This window comes from Malus domestica, chromosome 13 (assembly GCF_042453785.1).
Source record: "Malus domestica chromosome 13, GDT2T_hap1".
In the NCBI taxonomy this organism is placed as follows: Eukaryota; Viridiplantae; Streptophyta; class Magnoliopsida; order Rosales; family Rosaceae; genus Malus; species Malus domestica.
Genome location: NC_091673.1, coordinates 41,520,994 through 41,543,397, shown reverse-complemented (window position 1 = coordinate 41,543,397; position 22,404 = coordinate 41,520,994).

The following is a 22,404-nucleotide window of genomic DNA, read 5'->3' as shown; positions in this document are numbered from 1 at the left end:
TACCTTGCAACTCTTAAGGACAAGCCACAAGGTATGGTTTATGTTCTTATCTTCAATTCTAAATGTTAGATCTTCTAAATATTTATATTTGATATAAAGGGCTAATCACTTGTATAATTGTATATAGGTGGAGGAGCCAAGTAGAAGAAGAACAAGCAAAGAAAATGTGGTGAAGGGTTCGGCCACTATGTTTTTGCTTACTACTTAGGAAGTTTTGTTAGGCATTTAAAGATTGTCTTTAAACTTTCTTATTTTGTTAAGAACTAATTATATGGCTTCATTTGATGGAAGGCCACTATTAGTGCCTAAATGTATAAAGGCATTTATATTAGTCTCTAAATGTATAGAGCTAATACCTTTTGTATTAAACATTATGAATGTTTGAACTATCATATTAATGTAATGTGAAGTATGCCTTTTTGATATACTATTTCCTTAAAGTAGTGTTATGAATTGAAAATTGTCTTGTTGTATCCTAGATGAGATACAAGAGTTATATCACTTAATTGTAATGTGATAAACCAAACTTTAGATTTATCAATTATGGATAGATCTCACATGTAGGACATAAAAGGATACAATGAATCTTTAGATTTGGTTCCATTTGTCTACTTATGAGTTCTATATGAATTGACAAAAGTCTAGAGAATCCTTTCTTGAAGAAAAGGAAGATCACATTACAATGATATAAGTAATAAGAAAAACGTTTCTTATATGGTTATCACTTGAAACACAATGATCAAGATCACTCTTGATACAATTAGTAGTTTTGAACAATTAATTGGGCATTCTTAAAATTGTTTTAAAATGTCAATGGTGTTAGTGATTAAACCAAGAAAGAAGTGTCTAAATCTATAAAATTGTTTAAAGACTTTAGTCACTTAATAACAAGACATTAACTTAGTGAAGATTGAAACAAATAAACTTGAAATGTTTCAAAGCTACTACACAATGTCTTCTACCAATATAATCCACTTTTATACATTTTGAATGCATAAAATGATTTCTCATTAAAGTCATGAGAAATAGTGGGAGGTGTGAAAATGGATATAAACTTGAATGTGATTGGTTTATAGTTGTCTAAAGAATAATAGTACTTGACTATTACTAAGAGTTTGTAATTTTAATTGTTAAAAGGACTCAAGCTCTTCAATCGTTAAAATTCTATGTTGTGCAACATTTAAAGAATAGTCTTTGAATGTTGGTTTCGTCAACCTAGCATAAAATGGTTATATGTTAGGAGTTGTCCATCATTCTCTTTTATGAGAACATGCTAATAACAAAGCATATGGACAAGTTGATGAAACAAAAAGGGAATAAGTTTCAAAATGAGTCACAACATATGGTTTAACAACTAGACAATCCAAATTCAACATCTCATGTAACAATATTGCTCTATGTAGTTTTGATAGAGAATTATATTAACCACCTAGAAAGAATGGTTGAGTATCTATATCTATAGTAGGAGCCATGCTTCCACTAAGGAATTGGATAATTCTTATATGACTACATTAAAGGTCTTAGTATGACTAAAACTTGAAGTATGGTGTATGACATCGTATAATTAAATGAATAGACTTGATAAAACAAGTCACATATTCAAAAGGAATTACTTTAGAAGGAATTCTTTTGTATGAGATTCATTTAAATAACTTGTGTTAGCTAGGGTTGTTGATAGTCTCAAAATTGTTGAGACATCATCAATAAGCTAATGGATCCCAATGATTCTCAATGGATCCAAGACAAGTTAGTGGGAGCAATATGCATTCAAATCAAGAAAATTTAATTGTTAATTTTGAATGAATGCTAAGTTACAACAAGGCCAGTGGGAGTGATGTCATAATTTGAGCAACAAGATGTGAATAAAGTCTATTTGATAGACTTGATGAAACATAGATGTTACTCGAAAAATGACAAAACATGACACGGTCAATTTTGAAGTATAGACTTGAAATTGGACTTATTGATATAGCAAGGCTATCTCAAATAATGTTATATGGGAATTAAATCTCAAATGTTGAAGATTTAAGAAAGCATTTTCCTATGTGATAAGAAATCACTTTCATAACCCTTATAATGAATGTGTCATAAAATCACAAAAGGGACACATGTATTGACTTGTGAAGTAGATATCCAAAGGTGAAGAAACCACTGTGTTTATCACTTTAAGATATTACTATATCCCAGGATCAGAACCAAAGCAACTGATAGAGTATTATTGCCTTTAAGAAAGAAACATCAGAGTGGGACTCTGGAAGCGTGCATTCACTTAGGTTGTTAACCAAAGTGAAAATAAGCCATTTTAACAAATGGAACTTCATAATGGATGAAGTGCTAATCATATGAATGAATTGTTAGTATTGTACTACAATGGTCTCAAGCTTGGAGCAAAGTTTGTATAAAGTATACAAACGAAATATATGTAGATATATAGTTTTAGAAACTGCTTCAAAAGGTGTTTTGAATGGAAGGGGTTCTTTTAGAACCAATGATTGAATCCAAACCATAAGGTCGTTAGTAGAGTACTACGACGTAATGGGGCGATAGCTCAAGCCATGGAATCAAGGTCTCATCAAAGTATTCGAACACAATAAAGAGACATCATCAAATGTCTTGGAAACATTTGATAAGTAAATCCCTTTTAAATATAAAAGAGATTAATACATAACCAAGTTAACCTACGAGCATAAACTCTCTCGACAAGATGTATAAGATACACTAGTGATTGACTTTAGTGCAAGTGGGAGATTGTTGGAAATATGCCCTGAAAGTCAATCTTTGGAAGAAATCTTTCAGGACAAATGAATCGATGTATGGATGATTCTTATACATCAAATGGCAAAGATACTAATTAGGACTATCTCAATAAACGATATATGTCCTGAATAGTGAATCCATGGACAATGGATCGATTGAAGAAGTAATCTAATGATGTTAGACTACAGAGACCTTCTTCACATAACCATTATGTCCAAAAGGTTCCTGGTCGTTGGATTGTCGGAGGGATACTGACAATGCTTAGACCGGTACATACTGTGTCCGCTTCAATTGGAATGATGGAAAGTCTCATCCCATTCGTGTTGTGACACTAAGACAAGTATGTAGGTGCTCATTAGGGGAATGAGTTCACTGAACACAATCGAACGAGAGTACTTGCATGGAGGTATACTCACATGTCAAGCAAGTAACTCTAATGGTTGGAAAGATGTAAGTAATCCTTAGACCTGAGGCATCGTCGTTGTCTTGTGGTTAAGTACTTAATCTTTGATTATGTCAAAGTCTCCCCATTCGAGGGTGTCCACGGCATAATTGGGGTTAAGCCACTTAGTCATGAAGGCAAGTGTATGCGCAACAAGGAATCTCTAATGCTCGATAAGAGAGGAAGAATACTCTAAGATATGATTCGGGAATCTTCGGCCGAAGTATCGAGCGTATTGAAAGGAAAGTGTTCCTATACGACTCAAATGAATCATATATGAAGGAATAATCGCATTAGGGGTTTGACATGATATATCCATACCCTAATGATGTGATTGAGAGTATTGTATTAGAGAAGGATTGAATTACATTGTAATTCCAACTGACTAGGTTCTTCGAATAAACTTCTACATTAGCTTGGGTAGCTATGACATATGGTTAGATGTCACTCATAGCTTGTGAGTTCTTCTAGATGATTAAATGTAGTCATCAAAGAAGAAAGGTGAATTAAAATGAGGTTTTAATTCACTAAGTGATTGAATTAAATATAAGCAATTGGATTGATGCCAATCACCTCACTGCCTTGCTAATTAGAACCTAAAAGATTGTTCACCAAAACACTATTGTGGTGAGTAACTAATGGATGATGGAAACAATTAATTGGATTAATTATGTGTTGTGATTAATTTAGAAAAGTCTAAAGAAATCATAAAAGCGATAAAGATCGTTTTGGGCTTAAAGAAACGTTCGGGTTTAATTGGGCCCATTGGGCCTAAACCCATTGGGCTTTTATTCAAGCATTGGATGACTTGAAATAAATGAAAGTCCAAAGCCCAAACAACACAAAGAGGGCCGGCCATATTAAGTGGGGAAGGAGAGAAAAATTAGTCAAGTGTTGACTAGGTTTCTTTTGTCTATATAAGCAACTTTATAGAGATAAAGTTCATTAGGGTTTTTGTGTGTGTTAAAACAACAAAGAGGCAAAAGAAAAAATAGCTCTCTAAACTACACAAAGGCCGGCCACCAAAGGGGGTTTTTACTAACCTCTCTTACACCCTTTTGGTTATTCCTTCATCCTTCTCACTACACTAGTGGGTGAGGATCTTTAGAGGTTTCCTACTTTGGAAACTTGAAGAGAACCTAGGAGCACTCATTGTAACAAAGTGGAGGAGGCAAGGAGGGAAGCTAGGCTCAAGGATTTCAAGGAGCAAAGGGCTTGGAGGTGGTCCATCCTTGGTCTCAAGTCTAGATCAAGAGGTATAAGACTAACCTTCACCTTGTTCTTGATTCTTTAAAATGTTTTGATGCATTATATATAAACCTATGAACCTTGAAGGGGATTTTCATGACTATAGCTTTGATAATATGTTATAAATGCTTCCGCTGCTTTCGTATATTAAATTTGATTTGAATATGCATGATAGTCATTATGAAATCCCATTCTAGAAATCTCATAAATTTCCCTTCAATCTCCAACTACTATGACTCAAGGGTCAAACCTCGTTCTTTCAAAGTGGGGGACTGGGTATTGAAGAAAAGATTACTCTGCGACAGAGTCTCGAGTGAAGGAACACTTCGTCTAAACTGGATGGGCTGTTTGAAGTTGTTGGCATCAGTCGCCCTGGCTCCTACAAACTTAGAAGCTCCGATGGCAAGATCCTTGGCCATTCATGGAACGTTGATCACATGAAGTACTATTACAAGTAAACTCACATTGTACAAATGTTCAGCTTCAGCCGTTCGGCATCCTATGTAACAAAGATTATTTGGCATGAATTCAATAAAGAGGTGATTTAGACAACTCGGTCCTAATCCTCTTACATTCCTAGCAATGAAACACTTGGGTTCAAAGCTTCAACATGAATGCTTCCAACATGAAACAAAGTCTAAGTACATGTCAACAAGACTATACAAATAAACGAACAGCTTCACAGTATATTCGTTCAATCATACATTCCAACACTTCATACATGAGCCAACTGTGCTTTGAAAGGGTTCAACATACTTTGTGTCATTCGACACTTGCTACAATGTGCATTGACACCTTGCCCTTATTCTCACCAACCAAGTGATGAAATGTACAACTCGTACTCTCCTTCATGCCACCAACCAAGTGATGAAATGTACGACCCGTACTCTAATATCATTTGGCAACTTGCACTCATGCCACCAACCAGGTGAAGAAGGAACTTATCTTCATGCCACCAACCAGGTGATGAAATGTACAACCCGTACTCTCCTTCATGCCACCAACTAGGTGATGAAACGTACAACCTGTACTCTAATACCATTTGGCAACTTGCCACTCATGCCATCAACCAGGTGAAGAAGGAACTCATCTTTATGCCACCAACCAGGTGATGAAATGTACAACCCGTACCCTTCTTCATGCCATCAACCAGGTGATGAAATGTACAACCCGTACTCTAATATCATTTGGCAACTTGCCATTCATGCCATCAACCAGGTGATGAAATGTACAACCTGTACTCTAATATCATTTGGCAACTGGCCACTCATGCTACCAACCAGGTGAAGAAGGAACTCATCTTTATGCCACCAACCAGGTGATGAAATGTAGAACCCGTACTCTCCTTCATGCCACCAACTAGGTGATGAAATGTACAACCCGTACTCTAATATCATTTGGTAACTTGCCATTCATGCCACCAACCAGGGAAGAAGGAACTCATCCTCGTGCCACCAACCAGGTGATGAAATGTGATGAAAGATGATGAAGGAACTCACCTTCGTACCACCAACCAAGTGATGAAAGCAACTCACCATTCATTCCACCTACCAGAAGACGAGTGGCACAACTTGTACATATGAACTCCTAGCATTCACAAATAATAAAAAACCTTTAAGCTTGATAACTCAACTGGGGGAGCACTTATGCCCAACAAGAGTTATAGTCACCAACAAAGTCTTATTGCAAGCCAACAACAACTTCAGTGCATGGTATACGAAGATCAAGCTATTCAGCCCTCTTGCATCTACTTCAAACATTTCCCTTCTGTAACAATGCAAACACTACAACTCGTAGAAAGCTTCACACACTCTTGATCAAGACAGTGTGAAGCAAAACCAATTTATAGTGCCAATAAAAGCTTCATCAAAGGAGTTCAACCACAATTCTCAAAAGCTTCACACACTCTTGATCAAGACAGTGTGAAGCAAAACCAATTTATGGTGCCAACAAGAGCTTCATCAATAGAGGGCAACCATAATTCTCAAAAGCTTCACACACTCTTGATCAAGACAGTGTGAAGCAAAACCAATTTATGGTGCCAACAAGAGCTTCATCAAAGGAGTTCAACCATAATTCTCAAAAGCTTCACACACTCTTGATCAAGACAGTGTGAAGCAAAATCAATTTATAGTGCCAACAAGAGCTTCATCAATGTAGGGCAACCACAATTCTTAAAAGCTTCACACACTCTTGATCAAGACGGTATGAAGCAAAACCAATTTATGGTGCCAACAAAAGCTTCATCAAAGGAGTTCAAGTACAATTCTCAAAAGCTTCACACACTCTTGATCAAGACAGTGTGAAGCAAAACCAATTTATGGTGCCAACAAAAGCTTTGTCAATAGAGGGCAACTACAATTCTCAAACCTTCAAAGCAAATTCAAGACTGTTCGAAGCAAATTCAATTTATATGGTTCATCAAAACCTTTGACTACTACAAAGTGTGGCATGCATCACAATCTCTTGCTCAACAGTGTGGAAACAAAATTTGTATATGTTGTCTCTCCCACATTTTCAAATTTCAAGTTTCCCAAAATAAGGGAAATTCAACAAAGCTTCATCAATGGAAGACAACTAAAAAATCTCAAAAGCTCCACACTATCTTGATCAAGATAGTGTGAAGCAAAATCAATTCATGGTACCCAACAAAAGCTTCACCAAAGAAAGCTTCAACTCCAAAGCTTCAATAACAAAAGCTTCATCAATAGAGGACAACTACAAATTCTCAAAAGCTTCACACTATCTTGATCAAGATAGTGTGAAGCAAAATCCATTCATGGTACCCAACAAAAGCTTCAACTCCAAAGTTTCACCTACAAAAGCTTCAACACAAAAGCTTGACCCATAAAAGATTGACCCACAAAAGCTTCACCCACAAAACCCGCACCTACAAAAGCTTCGCCCACAAAAGCTTCACCCACAAAAGCTTCACCCACAAAAGCTTCACCTACAAAAGCTTGACCCACAAAAGCTTGACCCACAAAAGCTTCACCTACAAAAGCTTCCCCTACAAAAGCTTCACCCATAAAAGTTTTACCCACAAAAGCTTCACCCACAAAAGCTTCACCCACAAAAGCTTGACCCACAAAAGCTTCACCTACAAAGCTTCAACACAAAAGCTTCACCTACAAAGCTTCAACACAAAAGCTTCACCTACAAAAGCTTCACACTATCTTGATCAAGATAGTGTGAAGCAAAATCAATTCATGGTGCCCAACAAAGCTTCAACCTTAAAGCTTCACCTACAAAGCTTCAACACCAAAGCTTCACCTACAAAGCTGCGGAAAATAAAAAATATAATTCGAAAATTCGAAAAAAAAAAAAAATTGCCTAGGCCTCCTCTTCTTTGGGCCTAACAACTTTCATAACAAATATATATGAAAGAGGAGTTTTGGGCTACCACTTAGAAAGGAAATGCCTCATTCGTCAACTCCCTCGACCGGAGACTTGGGGGACACCTACCATATACTACTGCTCCTTGATACTCAGAAGTCTCACGACCACTCAGTGACTTGGATTTTTCAAGTCTCCAACCGAGAAGTTTTCCTCACTCGGGAAATTAAGGGAGCACTATCTCAACATACATGCTTCACTCTCAAAGGTTCAACATACAAGCTTCAACAAAAGAAAAAAAATCAAAGAACTCAGTGAAGAAGGCCTTGGTGTATTTAACACAATACGTTGAAATGAAGCAAAGCTTGTTTATTGATATCTTTGATAAGTTACAAATATGTACATATACATGAATCAAAATAAACAAACAAGAGGGAGCCTTCACAAAGGTTGCTCATGAGAAGTCTCAGCAGTCGGCAGAGCCCTAGAAAGAGTAGGCACCAGAGGGTGATCATTCGGGGCCTCCGTACTGGGCAAAACCCCAGAAGGAGGAGGCACCGAAGGTTGATCATTCGGAGCTTCATTATGCGGTACAACCCCAGAAGATGAAGGCAATAAATGCCTTTGGAACAAACCCACAAACCTCTGATGATCAAGCAAAATCTAACCATCAGATTCCTGTAGCTGGTCAAGCTTCATCTTCATGTTTGTAGCATAGTCATGTATGAGCCTGTGCAACTATTTATTCTCATGCTTGAGCCCTCTGATCTCCTATTTGAGACTTATCACTTCAGTCGCCAATGATTCAACTTGGCGGGTTCGAGCAAATAAGCGTTGGGCCATATTAGACACAAAACCTGCACACTGAACACTGAAAGCCAGAGAATCCTTAACAGCCATCGTATCAGACCGATTGGAAAGTAGTTAGTTATCTTTAGAAGTGAGAAGGTGTTGGAGATATGCCCTGAAAGTCAATATTTGGAAGAAACCTTTCAGGACAATGTCTATATGTGTGGAAAAACTCTAATACATCAAGAAGGCAAAGTCACTCATTAGGACTATCTCAATAATCGATATAGGTCCTAAAAGGTGAATCCATGGACAATGGATCGATGGAAGAAGTAATCTAATGATGTTAGACTACAGAGACCTTCTTCTCATAACCATGATGTCCAAAAGAGTTCCTGGTCATAGGATTGTCGGAGGGACACTGATAATACATAGACCAGTACATACTATGTCCCATTCCAATGGGAAGGATGGAAAGTCTCATGCCATTCGTGTAGTGACACTAAGACAAGTATGTAGGTGCTCATTATGGGAATGATTTCACTGAACACAATCAAACGAGAGTACTTGCATGGAGGTCTACTCACATGTCAAGCAAGTAACTCTACTGGTTGGAATAATGTAAGTAATCCTTTGACTTGAGACATCATAGTTGTCTTGGGGATACGTTGCTGATCATTTGATAATGAGACGTGACCACATCTCATCTTGGATATGTTCTATGCATTGTTGGGGTCAGTGATTTATTCTCAGAGGCATGTGAATGATCAACAAGGGATCTCTAATCCTCGTTATGAGCTTCTTGAAGGGCATTTGCATGACTATAGCTTTGATATTATGTGATAACATGCTTCCGTTGCAAATGTATATAAATCTTGAATTGTATATGCATGCTAGTCACTAGAAATCCCACATAAATCTCATTATTCCCTTCAGAAGGTTCCTGGCCACCATCGCAGCGATCATATCATTCTTCATCACAAAGTCCCCAATGGTTAGAGGACCAGTAGAGGATAAGAAGGATGGGCGCCATATGTTGTCTTGAGAAGGCATGGCTGCCTCTTCACCAAAGTTCAAGTCAAAACGACGGTCGGATGGGCCATACATTCTCAGAAATGATGAAGGAGAAATGAGGTGTAATAAATCTCTGAAGTAAAGGGAAAATTCCCACAAGCAATAACTCTCTGAATGTACTTCTTGCACACAATTGGTGCCCTTATAAAAGAAAGGGCAACATGGTCGTTGGTTCAAAAATCGAAGAGGCACCACTCTCCGGATTCTGAAGAGGCACCATTTTCCACACACAACATCAGCTCCTTGGGTACCACAGATAGCTTTGCCAAAGATCTCTGACAAAGTTTAGACACATAAATTTTGAAGGTCTAGCTACCCTACTATTACTCACAAGGGTAAAGGAACTTCACCACTGCTTGATAACTAGAAAGTCCTAATGTGTGTCAACCTCCGTGCTCTGTGGCAAGGCAGACTGGCAAAAATGCCCAACCTTTACTCGCATTCGAGAAAACACTCCCAACAAGATTGCTTGCTCAAAAATCGAAGAGGCAACGCCCTCCGAATCTCGAGAGCCAGACTCCCAACATGATTCCTTTCTAAAAAATTGAAGAGACAATGCTCTCCGAATCTCAAGAGTTAGACTCCCAATAGGATTTCTTTCTCAAAAATCGAAGAGGCACCGCTCTCCGAATCTCGAGAGCCAGACTCCCAACAGGAATACGTGCTTAAAAATCGAAGAGGCACCGCCTTCCGAATCTCGAGAGCCAGACTCCCAACAAGATTACTTTTTTCAAAAATCAAAGAAACACTGCTCTCCGAATCTCGAGAGCTAGACTCCCAACAAGATTGCTTTCTCAAAAATTGAAGAGGCACAGTTCTCTGAATCTCGAGAGCCAAATCCCCGACAAGATTGCTTGTTCGAAAACCGAAGAGGCACCGCTGTCCGAACTTTGAGAGCCAGACTTCCTTAGATAAAGCTTATCTGCAACCTTCACACACAACATCAGCTTTCCAGATACCACAGACCACTTTTTCAAAGTGCTCTGACAAAGTTAAAACACGTGAAGCTTGCAGCTCCCACTACATTGCTATGACTAAGAAGGGTAAATGAATAGCACTACTACTTGTTGTTAGGGAGACTCCTATATATGTTGACCTTCATCCTCCACAGCCAGGCAAACCTGCAAATAAAAAAAAATGCTCAACTTTTCTTCACATCTGAAAGGGCACTCTTAACAGAGTCTCTCAAAATACTCAGCTTCTTTTCCTCTCGATAATACCTCTGCAAACAAGCCACACCAGAGCAAAAGTATCTCATATCATCAGGGTTAAAAGCAAGAGTATCCCATATCATGCTTTTTCCATGTCTTTCCTTTTGGCCTTGTTCTTACCTACAAGACAAGGAGAAATAGAGCAATCAGCCAGCACTTGAAATCAAGCTTCCAGTTAGGAACTGACTGCCTGGAACCCCTTGCCTGATTACTTACCTGGCATTTCTCTCGAGTACTCATCTTCAACATCTTATGCTTCCAGAAAACATACCACATCTGCCTGAGGAACAGATAGGGCAAGTGAGAAAGATACAAGGAAGCATGTGGAGACAAACGTAATAGAACACGTGCCGATACATCCACTACTTTGTCAAAAGAAAAAGTATCCCATATCATCAGGGTCGAACGTACTCTAGATTTGATGGACTTGTTTTGATCCTCAAATTCTTGAGTCGGCCATATACTCTGGAGGAAACCAGAAAACCCTCCAGCCCAGTTCAAGAATAAGCTTGTGGAAAGTTACTTCTTCAAAAGCAAAAGTGTCTCATATCATCTCTTCTCCATTTGCTTCTCCTTATCCTTGGTGCTATTTACGACACAAGGAGAATGAGGTCAATCAACTGGAAGCCGAAGTTGAACCTCCGATCCAGGTTGCTTGCTTGGAAGTCTGATTGCTTACCTTGTCTGTTACCTCTTTCGGCGACTTGGGGGACTTCTACTATAGGGTTTGTATCGCACTTAACCAAACCCAAAACTACAAGTAAGCTTCAAGTGAAATTGATACATTACCTTGTGCATCTTCATCGGTTAAAGATACCACCCCTGGATGGATACCTTGTGCATCTTCATCGGTTGAAGATACCACCCCTGGATGGAGGAAAAGTACTTCCAGAGAAGATGCCATATCTACATATGAGACAGATAAGACAAGTGAAAATGATACCACACTTCGGTACTTAGAAGTTTTGTGATTACTCAATAGCTTGGATCTTGCAAGTCTTCAACCGAGGAGCTTCCCTTACTCGGAACTTAGGGGAACACTGTTTGTACCATACTTGACCAATCTCGAAACTACTGAGCACCGGTCAACGTTATACCGTCAATGACCCAGAAGAGTTTCCTTCCAACCAGGAGGCCAATCACAACGCGACACGTGTCGACATCAGAATCCAATCATAGCGCGACACGTGTCAACATCAGAACCCAATCACAACACGACACGTGTCAATGTCAGAATGACACTAGAAACTCTTTTCTATAAATAGAGATAATTCTCTCACAATATTTCCTAATGTCATTTGTACTAAATCATTCACTAGTACTCACTAAAGGAGAGCTTGAACCTATGTACTTGTGTAAACCCTTCACAATTAATGAGAACTCCTCTACTCCGTGGACATAGCCAATCTGGGTGAACCACGTATATCTTGTGTTTGCTTCAATGTCCCTATCCATTTACATACTTATCCACACTAGTGACCGGAGCAATCTAGCGAAGGTCACAAACTTAACACTTTCTGTTGTACCAAAGTCCTCACCAATTTTGTGCATCAACAGAGACATCAATAAATTCCCTTCGGATAAGCCTCAAGGTGAATATACCTTAACCTATAGTTGGTATGCTCAACAACAAATTTCTCTTGGATAAAAAATAAAAATAATAAAATAATAAAAATACAAAAAGCGAGAAGCTACGTATTGTGAATTGGGGCTCCAAGTTTGTAATCTATGTACTGTCTAATTTTTAGGATAGGTTACAGTCTCACCTGCAAGATTTGTTGTTGTATATAGATTCTTTGAATTGAAATCAATATCCCATATTTTTTCCCTTATCTCCTTTTTTGTGCGTTCTCTCTTTTTTGTGTGTTCTCTCTTGTATAGGTAAAGCAGGCAGATGAGCTTGAAAATATACTCACTAAAAAATTTCTTAGATTTTTGTCAATGAGAGCAGAAGCATTTCAGGTGTTAAGGAGAAAGCCAGTGCAGGTACTTTAATTCTTTCACGTAGTTCAAATTCAACTTTGTGAACTATATGGCTCGAAAAGCTGAAGTAGGTGGAATTAACTTTACTTTCGGAGTTGTTTTTCTATGGTAAAATGTGAATGGGAATTTTCATGATTGTTTAGTCAATAGGATAGCATATTTTGTAGATGAAGTCCCAAATTATTAGTCAGCCTTTTTTAATTTGCTATTGCAGGGTTACGATATTAGTTTTCTGGTAACAAATTATCATTGTGAGGAGATGTAGAGGCACAAGCTCATCGATTTTATTGTACAGTTCATGGAGGCAAGAATTTTTACAAACCCTATCAAATTGCATGATTTTATTGATTGCATGCTTAAACGGTTTCTCAATTTATACTTGTTGACCCTACAAACTACCAAGCCTACGTGGCACGCAGGCCGAGTAACTAATAAGCTAATAACGTCCTTCGGTTGTGTGCAGGGTGTGCCAACTTGACAGCCGAGGTTGGTCGGTGAGTAAAATTTATTGATGTTGTATTAGGAGTGCTGTTGACTTCTGAATCTCGTGACTGCGACCGAGGAAGGAACACACCTCGGCCTTCCATATCAAATTCGGCTTTCAAGGTGCCAAATGTAGTAACCTGGTAACATCTCACTTCGCCAAGAAGGTTGATGGGATGACCTTTGCCAATAAGGATTTGAAAATCCTTCTTGACCAAGACTTGGATAGATAACTAGTCGGCCTCGTCCCAGTGCTGTTTATCCAATCTGAATGTGCTTTGCGTTCAACTGATTCTACGACAACAGTGTTGTTTATCCAAACTGAAGATGTTCATCGGTTGCCTTCATAGTGCTGTTTATCCAATCTGAAGATGTGTTGGCGGAAAAGAAAATAAAAATCTCAAGGTGTTGAGAGGTTTCGCGTAGAGCGAGAGTTTGCGCAGGGCAGTTTGTGTGTTGAATGCGAGAAGGTAACTGTTGCCCGCAACTCAGTATTTATAGCATCCATACTTTTTCTTGGCACAACCTGATAATTTTGTAGAGTCCAACTGCAACTCTTACTTACGGAACTGAAATACTAATCTGTGGCATAGGCTAAAGCCTATCTTCCAGATGACTATCCGTGACTTTCCATCAAAATAAAAGTTTATCCAACCAAAGACCTAGCCTACCTTGGTTTCTTGTGTCATCATCATAACCTAGCCTACCTCTTTTGCATAGATATATTCATCCTAATCACATCAAATCACTATCTCACAAATTCACTTTTATCCCATTTTTCCACGTGGCTCTGCATGCAAACCCATTCAAATATGGAACTATTGCAACTGATTGGATACCAAGCTGCAAAGCAAGCCTCCTATAGCTCTCCTTACTGCAGCATTAATTGTAAAAGGTTGGCAAACAGCCAGCTGTGCAATCTCCTTTAATTTCTCTACCATCCGATAAAACTCTTGGTTATCTATAAAGGAATCCCATGCGTGTCTCCGCAAGCCTTAAGGATATTTTCAAGATAATTACTACGATTAAAATCAATAGTAATGCCAAGAAAAAATCTCTTAATTTTCATAATCATCCAACCGCTTCGATTGCTTGGGCCGAAAATGTAAAATCAGATAAGGAAATTAGGCAATCGAAGAACCTCTCACATTATCGAAAATGAAGTGATTCGGTGCAGCAGAGGACACTCATGTGCACTCAACGATTATCAATTCGAAAAAAACCAGCAATCGTACGTTCCCTGACTGCTGAGCATCTCCAAATGACACCGAGAAATAAATGGTCAAGAAAAAATGAACATCCACCGCCGAATAAAAATTCACTCAGCAGAAAGCTGTTCTGAATTCATCCCTTGTGGTGTATTCACTCCATAGCTTGACATGTCAGTCATTTCTCACAGTAGTGGCTGTAAAGCCTTTGAAAAAACAAGTCCAAATCAACAATACATGTCCCTTCCATTTTCAAACAGGCTTTTAGGGGCACGGACTCCCAAGCTGGCCTCAATTTTTTTGTTCTGCCAAAACCACCATTGTGGGGATCCTTTTATTTGGCCAAACCACCATTGCGGGGATTCCAGCAGACATCTCAAAAAACACCACGGCTCACTAGCGTCTTCTTGATTAAATGTTTTGGAACTTGTACCCACATTCTAACCACAACATGGCACCATCGACAGCAGCGCTCGCCCCCTACTTTCTTGGCATCGGCTCGTTAGCCGAATGGTTAAGAAAATTAATTGTTCGTAGTCAACAAAATCCCATCATAACGCTGAAAAAGAGACTTTGTTCCTGGGCAATATCTTTTCCTTCATCAACCATCTAGTACCTATTAGACTTACCTTTGTCTTTTCCTTCAGAGCAGTTCCACCAGGGCTTAATAGCCTGGCACCCAGTTCCCCAAACAACCCGACACCCAGCTAAAAGCCTCCAGCCTAGCCTAATAGGCTAGCACCCAGCCCAAGCCAGGCAAGAGACTGGCCAAAAATTGACAGACCCATGGGACGACCTACATGACGCAGGATGACGGAAGGAGAATGAGCCACAGAGGGAGGAGGATAGGAGGACGACAGCGTGGGATTTGGTGTGGAGATGCAGTAGTTGAAGCTCGTTGAGGGTGTAAAGGAGCTTGTTGTTAAGGTTGGCTTGGGATTTGAAGGACAGGAGGGTGACGACGGTGGAAATGGAAGGGAAGTGAAGGGGTGAATGGCAGTGGGGATGAGGAAAAAGTGTGGAAGGGATCTGCAACTGGCAATTTGGTCCTATGGATTTGAAGAACCCTTTTAATAATAATAATGATATTTTATTTTTTTATAAAGTCAGAAATTAAAAATAAAATTATTAATTTTATTATTTTATAATAAAAAAATATTTTAATAAAATTGACTAGAATATTTTTTGTTAGGTGTAGAGATGCATTTGGCCTATTACTGTTCATTGGGGTCTATCATTGTTCACTAAGTGGATTAAATAGGCTGGGTGCTGGCGAATTTTTTTAGCGGCGGAATTGTTCTCAGCGTGCCTCTCTTCCCTTGCCTTGCTTCTCACGAACTCCCAACAGTACTCTAGGTCGAGGAGTCCCTTGATGTAGTCCTTCAGCGTTAGACAACTCCGAGTTGTATGGCTGTTGTATTGGTGGAAAGAGCAATACTCATTCGGCCTTTTTTTAGCCAAATGTTAAGGGAAGGGCTTCAACCACTTAAGAGTAACTCCATCCCTAAAAAATGAGTTGACCTAAAGTCCATTTAATCCACCCAAATGAATAGTAATTGACTGCAACAAACAAGTTCATAAAAATTGATCTCTTCCATCAAAACGGAAGCAGATTCTTCAGGGTCGAGGTAGGTATACTATCTTTATTCTTGAAGTTTAGGTCTTAGGTGCTAAGGATCATGCTTCTGATCGTGATGCTAGCCTCTAACAGGCCCTGATTATACCATATGTTGGAAAACAAACCCTAAAGTGGTTGGGAGAGAAAGAGAGAGAGACAGACCCAGACATGGGTTCGAAAGGTTCTAGCCGAAGCTGGGCTGGTACATTCGGCACTCTCTGGTCGAAGATAGATGGGCAGATTCTCTAAGCTTCTGTTGAATTAGAGCCTTCTGTCCAGTACACCTCTATCAAAGTAGAGCATGTCCTTTGGTACATCCCTTCGAAGAAGGACATGTTTTTTAGTGTGCTCCAACCGAAACTGGGTTAGACCATTCGATAGACTCCAACTGAAGCTAGGTCTATATTGTTCGGTACCTCCTTGTTAGTTCCCTTTGGAATTATGTCAAACTAAGGAGGAGTATCTTGAAGTATACTTGCTTGATCTTAATGTATTTTTTTTCCTATGATTCGGAGCATTTTTTCCTTTGGGTTTTTGCTACCTAACTAGGTTTTAATGAGGCACGTATCCTTTGTTGGCCATACCCTTGTGTACATCCCATAGACATTTAATTAGCTTTGCATTAACTCACATTTTTTCTCAACACTATGGGTTTTTGTCCCATATTGGTTTTTACCATAGCCGAATTGTGTGAGACTTATTTTCATATGCAAATTCCCTTATTTGAGACTAGCGTGTTCCCAATCAGTGTTGACGATTCAACTTCCTCAACTTCCTCAACTTTACCTAATGGAGAATCTACTTGAGTATTTACACACTAAAAGGGGAGTACCATAGATATACATTAATTGTGATTGTGAAATCCTAGATAGATTTTGTTTCTATATTATCTATTATTCTAGTTATTCTTTTTCTATAGGATTGTTCTTTACTTGAAGGACAAGTGAATCCTATCCTCTTATTTTACTATAAATAAATGCAGTGACATAGGAAAGAAATACACACAAGAGTCCCTAAGCATTCTTAAAATCTCCACTCACCCCCTCTCTCCCTTAGTTAAATAGCCACAACAAAGAATATATTGTTGAACTCGCTTTAGGAGTGTGATTCCGGCCCACTCAAGGAAAGTGATTCCGATGAAGTTCTATGTATCACACTCACTTTTCCCAAACTAGTGTGGAACGCCTTAGTCTGCGTATTAACTATTACACCATTTTAACACGGGTAAAATTATTTTCAAATCCAAAATATGCGTACCCCTTTTCATTTTGCTCCTAACAGAAGAGAAAACTAGTTTACATTAACGAGCAAAACTTGATCAGCTACGGTTTTCCAAATTACCAAACACAAAATGTATAAATATAAGTACCATTGATCTAACAGACAATGATGACAAACAATGAAAAACTTCTTTTCCTTTTCAATCTTGAGTAATTGTGTCACATCACAGCCTGGGTCCATCACATCCCGGGCTTGTTCCACCACCGTAGCACGATATTGTCCGTTTTGGGCTTGCCATTCCCTCACGATTTTGTTTTTGGGAACTCACGAGCAACTTCTGAGTGGGTCACCCATCTTGGAAGTGCTCTGGCATCCTTCTCGCTTAACTTCGGAGTTCCTACGGAACCCGAAGCCAATGAGCTCCCAAAAGGCCTCGTTCTAGTTAGGGATGAGAATATACATTTAAGGATCACTTCCTTGGGCGATGTGGGATGTTACAATCCACCCCCCTTAGGGGCCCAACGTCCTCGTTGGCACACTTCCGGCCAGGGATTGGCTCTGATACCATTTGTCACATCTCGGGGTCCACCACATCACGAGCCCGTTCCACCACCGTAGCATGATATTGTCCACTTTGGGCTTACCATTCCCTCACGGTTTTGTTTTTGGGAACTCACGAGCAACTTCCTAGTGGGTCCCCCATCCTGGGAGTGTTCTGGCCTCCTTCTCGCTTAACTTCGGAGTTCCTACAGAACCCAAAGCCAGTGAGCTCCCAAAAGGCCTCGTGTGAGGTAAGGATAGGAATATACATTTAAGGATCACTCACCTGGGCGATGTGGGATGTTACAAATTGGATCACTCCCCAGAGATCTCAGGTCAAATTCCCCCTTCCAAACTTCAAGCAATGTGTGCACGCTATTCTGTAAAGCCTCCTCCTTCTTGGCTGATAGACTCTGGTGTTACCTCGCACATTACCAATGACATCTCAATCATCAATTCTCCTACTTCTTACACTGGTGAAGAAAAAGTATACATCGGTGATGGTAAAGGTATGTCAATTACTCATGTTGGTTCTTCTAAGTTACGTACACCTAGAGCTTTATTTAAATTGAACAATGTTCTTCATGTTCCTCACATGAAACACAATTTGTTGTCTGCCTTTCAATTTCTTTGTGATAATTACTGTTCTTTGACACTTGACTCTGATGGATCCTTTGTCAAGGATCGTTCTACGAGGAAAATGCTTTTGCGGGGCTCAGTTAAGGATGGGTTCTATCCTTTGCACACTGTCTCTTCTATTAGTAAAGCTCCATCTTCCATTACTGCCTTGGCTTTTGTTAGTATTAAAGCTCCAGTCAAGATATGGCATAGTTGCTTGGGTCATCCCTCCTCATCTATATTTCACAAGGTTATAACTAGTAATAAACTTGTTGTGCAAGGTACATCTTCTGTGGACTTTTTCTGCTCTGATTATGCTATAGCCAAAAATCACAAGCTTCCTTTTAAAGTTGCAAGTTCGTCTGCTTCTCAAAGTTTGGCACTACTACACTGTGATGTTTGGGGACCTGCCCCTGTGCTTTCTGTTAGTGGCTTCCGGTATTACTTGTTGTTAGTAGATGATCATACTAAGTATAGTTGGTTCTTTCCCTTAACAGCTAAATCAGAGGTGTATTATACATTTGTAAGCTTCAAAACATATGTGGAAAACTCTGTTGGAAATAAAATAAAGGCTATACGTTCATATTCAGGGGGTGAATTTGTTAGTACTTCTTTTCAAACATTTCTCAAATTGCATGGTATTTCTCATCAACTTAGTTGTCCACATACTCCTGAGCAAAATGGATGTGTGGAAAGAAAACACAGACATCTCATTGAGACAGCTCACACTCTATTGGTTGCATCTCATGTTCCACAACAGTATTGGGTGGAAGCTATCTCAACTGCTCTTTATTTGTTCAATCGCTTGCCTATTTCTGGTATTGTTCATTGTCCTTGGGAATTGTTGTTCCATTCATCTCCAGATTATACTAGGCTTTAGGTATTTGGCTGCAGCTGCTTTCCGTGGTTAAAACCATATGTTTCTTTGAAGTTAGATGGTAAAAGTAAGGAATGTGCTTTTCTTGGATATAGTATGCAACATAAGGGCTATAGGTTCTTGGATCCTCTCACTAGTCGAGTATACATCTCCAGGCATGTTTTATTCAATGATACAACATTTCCATGTCACCAAGGTCATCCTCTTTCCCGGTTCTCTTCTATATCTGCCACTATCCCTCCCATTATAGATCTTCATTTTTCCATTTCTCGACCCTCCTCTCCACCTATTAATCAATCATCTATCCCTCAACCTCAACCTCAATCACAAACCACCACTACTTCTGTTGAACCCTCATCCCATGTACCACTCCCCATCATTCATCCAATGGTTACTCGGTCTAAAAATGGTATTTTTTGACCCAAAGCCTATACTGCCACTAAACATTCTCTGCCACCTACTGTGGATTATGTTCCTACTACCTACAATCAAGTTGCCAAGTATAGTGAATGGTGTCTAGCTATGCAAAATGAGTTTAATGTTCTTCAATCCACTAGAACTTGGTCTCTAGTTCCCTCCTCACCATCTCAGAATGTGGTCAGTTGCAAGTGGGTGTTTAGAATTAAGAAAAAGCTTGATGGTTCCATTGATAGGTATAAGGCCCGATTGGTTGCCAAGGGTTTTCACCAACAAGAGGGGCTTGATTATTAGGAAACATTTAGTCCTGTAGCTAAGCATGTTACCATTCTATTTTGCTCACTTTTGTTGTTCAATTCAATTGGTTTTTGCATCAACTTGATATTAGCAATGCGTTTCTTCATGGAGACTTAAAAGAAGCAGTGTTTATGCAACAACCTCCTGGCTTCAGTGATGCAACCTTGCCTAGTCATGTGTGTAAACTCAAAAAGTCCTTATATGGACTCAAGCAAGCTCCCAGGGCATGGTTTGATAAGCTTTTTCAAGCTTTTAAGTCCCTTGGTTTTACACTATCTTGTTCTGATGCATCTCTATTTGTTCTAAAGGATCATGTTCTAGTTATTGTACTGGTTTATGTCGATGACATATTGGTTAGTGGCCCTGATTCCTCTATCTGTAACTTGTTCATCAAAAAGCTTGGTTCTTTATTTCCAGTCAAGGATTTAGGTCATCTTCATTACTTTCTGGGATTAGAAGTTCAAAGATCACAACAGGGTCTCTTTCTTCATCAAGGAAAGTATCTTCTGGATCTATTGCAGAAAACAAAAATGGAGGGTGCAAAACCATGTTGCACACCCCTTGGAACTACAAAATTGGATCACAGTGGCATTCCATTATCTAATCCCACTGAATATAGGTCTATTGTGGTTGCATTACAATATTTGACCTGGACTTGTCCTGATATCTCTTTTGCTGTAAACCAAGTCTGCCAGTTTATGCATCAACCTACTGATCTTCATCTGCAAGCAGCTAAAAGAATTCTCTACTTTCTCAAAGGCACTGCTTCACATAGTCTTTGGTTCAAACAAGGTAATCTCAATCTCTCCGCCTTCTTTGATGTAGACTGGGTGGGTTGTACATTTGATCGTAGATCGACTAGTGGCTTTTGTGTGTTTCTTGGATCAAATTTAATAAGCTGGAGTGCTAAGAAGCAGCCTACAGTGGCTCGATCTTCCACTGAGGCTGAATATCGGTCTCTTGCTCACACTGCAGCTGAGGTTACCTGGATTTGGAAGGTTTTTCGTGACTTTGGCTTTCCCTTATCTCTCAAACCTACAATCTGGTGTGATAACATCTCTTCTATTTCTCTTGCTTCTAATCTGGTTTTTCATGCTCAGACCAAGCATATAGAAATCGATTATCATTACATTAGAGAATTAGTTCTTTCTAATCTTGTTTGAGTTCAGTATGTCTACAGTGAGGATCAAATAGCTGACATTCATACCAAATCATTGTCTAATAACAAGTTTCTTTTCCTCCAATCCAAGCTATCACTTGGAACTTCAACTTCTTCCAAGCTCAGCTTGAGGGGGTGTAAAGATGAGGATGCCAAGTCATGACATATGTTTCTTAGATAGCAAATCATAATATGCCATATGAACAAAGTTTGTTTAGAATGTTAGAAAGAATATTGTAAATAGCTTTGGCTATATATATATTACATGTGATGTAATTATTTTTCATTGAATGAAAGAGGAATATTCAGAAAACATTGTGTTCTTAGTTTTCTATAATATTGGATTTAAATGTAAGAAATTACATGTCATTTGTATTTTTATGGCTAAAATAACATGATGGAGAGATATATCATAACTCTTGGATCTGTAAAGCTAGTCAAGTGAGTCTGATGCTTATTTTAAATGGCCATTTATCGTGCTCTAACTATATAACCATTTGTGCATTTGAAATATTAAAGGCCAAGACCACCATGTGCTAATTGATTGCAGGATGAGAAATATAGAAGAATATGTGGCCACAACGCTCACAAAAGGTTGCTCTTATTGTTTCATCTGCATAGAAGAGAGGAAAAAAACAGAAAACTGCTGCTATCTTATAAATTTCTAAGGAGCAATCAATAGCAAGTAAAAGGCACGATATTATGTATTTCTTTATTGATAAATAAAAGAGGTGTGTAAATGCACAAAGTGGCCATCAAGGAATTCATTTGTCATCTCTTCCTTTACTATCAACAATAAATTGATGTTAAGTATTCGTCAGTTACGGAGAAGGAAAGAAGGAAGAAGAAGAGGGAAGACAAAGGAAAAAAAGGAACGGTTGGGAGTTTTGTTTTGGTATTAAGGTATTAGTAATGGGGCTAAACATTAATGAGGATTCATAAAAGGGAGTACACGGAGAAGCAATGAGATCATCCAAACAAAAACGGAAGGCTGAACAAGAAAAAGAATAGTAGTGAGGCAAAGCAAGGGATTTGTCAAGCTTTTCCAAACTTAGTTTTTTTTTTATGAATTCAATAATTTTTCCTATTATGTTTTGGAACTAATTACTTTTCGTTAGGGCTACAA